At 36.5% G+C, this 2,927-nt stretch overlaps 1 pseudogene; it reads left to right on the plus strand.

Moving 5' to 3' along the window:
• Positions 1 to 1,160: 1,160 nt before the first annotated feature.
• On the plus strand, positions 1,161 to 2,676 carry LOC143595225 (pentatricopeptide repeat-containing protein At4g16390, chloroplastic pseudogene; annotated as a pseudogene).
• Positions 2,677 to 2,927: the final 251 nt, after the last annotated feature.

The following is a 2,927-nucleotide window of genomic DNA, read 5'->3' on the forward strand; positions in this document are numbered from 1 at the left end:
TGGTCCATTTCTTTGGTTTTCAACTGTTAGCACCCGGGTTCAATTCTCCTTTTTTTTTTTTTGATAATTTTATAACTATGTGTAAGAATACATACAAGACCAGTGCCCACAACACATTGACACACTCCACGCTCACCATGGATCCCTTCACCAAGCCTTGTCACACGCCTATAAAATATAGAAGTCCTTTAAAAGTTTGGGTGCTCTCTCTTTTTTGTAGGAGTGTGCTAACATTTTAGAAGTGTCCGTATAACCTTTGTTTTAAGATAAACTCTCAACTTTTTTTTTTAACTTATTGTTTTTAAAAAACTAATAACAAATTCACAAGAGAATATAATTTTGAACATCGAGTAAACTTTTCGCATGCCAACTATGTTAACAAGCTGCATGTTTAACCATATGGTGTTTGATGTTTAAATGTGTTTGAATACAATTGCCAACAATAAAACTAGAATCTCAATTATAATCAATGTAGTAGGGAAAATTAAGGTATAAAGTATCATCAATTAATCAATGGACCATCTAAGATTCTATGGTGCAACATAACCTCGTTGTGCTAAAGAGTGAAGAGAGACTGAGCGAGGTTCATCAATTGAGTAATTGTATAAGAGACTCTTGACATAATATTAGACTAAAATGACTAATCTTATAGCTCATGGAGCTGATATAACGAGACATGTTGAATTTTTTTATGAAACAAACAATTTGATTGTTTAAAGTTAAATAGACAATTTAATATTTGTATCGACTGAGTTTATTTATTTGTTGAAACTAGAATGAATGAATGATTGAAGTTAAATTAGACACTTATATCATATTTTTATTATGTGAACCGATCCGAACATATTTATGTCCGGTCTTATAAAATTGGAGCATCTAAAAGCACTGAACTCGTCGAAGAAAATTCGTGGATCCGCCACGAATATCGCATCCTAATAAAGCACCACCTAACTTGATAGGGATTTTGGCCAAAGAGAACAAAACATCAGCTTCAGCTCTTTAAGAAATGGCTTGCATAAATGTCTTCTGCAATAACCAAATTGTATCACATCTTCAACAACAATCACTTTCTAAAACACCCAACACTTTAAACCCCAAAATTCCAAGTCTCTCACAATTAAACCAAAATCACATCTGGGTCAACCCCAAAACCACCAAATCTTCAAACCCTAGACCAAAAACATACAATTCAAGGTACAGTTCTCTCAATAAAATAGCACAACATTTAAATTCATGCCCACCAGTAGAAAAAGATGTGTTTAACATACTAGATAATAATAATAACAATAGTCATTTAGGTACTAACATAGTTGCCCAAGATGGTGTTATTATTATCAATAACATGTCCAACGCTGAAACGGCCCGCATTGTGCTCGAATACTTTATAAATACATGTAGTTTGAGTTGGAATGTTGTTCTTTATAATGTGACATTGAAAGTTTTTAGAAAGTGTAAAGATTTGGATAGTGCAGAGCAGCTGTTCGATGAAATGCTTCAGAGAGGCGTTGCACCTGATAACGTTACGTTTTCGACTATCATTGGGTGTGCGCGGATGTGTGCCTTTCCGGGAAAGGCTGTGGCGTGGTTTGAACGGATGCCCGAGTTTGGAGTTCAACCGGATGATGCCACGTTTGCGGTGATGATAGATGCGTACGGGCGGGTTGGGAATGTTGATATGGCTTTAGCGTTGTACGAGCGTGCACTGATCGAAAATTGGTGTTTAGGTGCCGTAACGTTTTCTACAGTTATCCGGACTTGCGGGACAATTGGGGATTTTGACCAGTGTTTGAACGTGTTTCATTACATGAAGGCTTGTGGTATAAACCCTAACTTAGGTTGTTACAACACCTTGTTGGATGCTATAACGCGAGCTAAACGACCTTTGGATATTAAGTCAATCCACCGAGAAATATTGACCACTCGATTGAAACCCGGGTGGGCCACATATGCGGCTCTTTTACGCGCGTATTGTAAGGCGGGATGTGGTGATGAAGCTATTGATGTGTATAAAGAAATGAAGTTAAAAAAGATGGTGTTGAATAATGTTCTTTATAACACCCTACTATCAATGTGTAATGATATTGGTTATGTGGATGAAGCTGTTTCAATCTTTAAGGATATGAAGATGTGTAAAGAAAGTCAACCCGATACACGATCGTTTTCGTTATTGATCTCAATACTGTCAAGAAACAGGAAAGTGTTGGAAGCAGAGGCGGTTTTGAAAGAAATGTTGGAAGCCGGTTTTGAACATGATATATATGTTTTGACTAATATGATTAAGTGTTATGGGAAATTAAATCTTAGAGATGACGTGGCGAGAGTTATAGATACGATTATGGAGCTTGATTTGCGTTTAGACGAGCGGTATTGTAGCTGTGTTCTTAGTGTGATGACACATGTTTCTCGGGAAGATATTGTTAAGGTTGCACGGTGCATTGATAAGGTGGATATGAAACTTGGTAATTTAGTGAGACTTGTGGTGGATTGTGATGAGGAAGATGATGCTTTTAAGAATGAAACTAGTGAAGTGTTTGCTGACATGGCAGGTGAGGTTAGAACATACTGTAATTGCTTGACTGATTTGTGTATGCGTCTTGAAATGGTAGATAAGGCAAGTTATTTAAGAGCATTGTTATAATGGTGTTTACTATGCAAGTTATGTAGCTTTGTTCAATAAGATTGTGAAGATTCAATGGTTATTTATTTCCAACTCATCAATCATATATTTTTTTTCATAATCAGTATTGTTCATTTGGTTTTAGCTATTGTAGTAAGTAAATTTTGCAAAACGCGCAGGTCGGTCCGTTCACGGGTTCACAATGGGCCGATTTAAAACAGGTCCAATTTGGTTTGGTTTAAAATGGGGTCTTACCAAAATAGGTTCGGGTCAAAACGGGGTATAGCCAAAAATAGGCTATGGTTAAAAC

The sequence above is a fragment of the Bidens hawaiensis genome, unplaced genomic scaffold (genome assembly GCF_021521415.1).
Source record: "Bidens hawaiensis isolate Kalapana, Puna unplaced genomic scaffold, B.hawaiensis_p1.1 tig00044811_1, whole genome shotgun sequence".
NCBI classification, from domain to species: Eukaryota; Viridiplantae; Streptophyta; class Magnoliopsida; order Asterales; family Asteraceae; genus Bidens; species Bidens hawaiensis.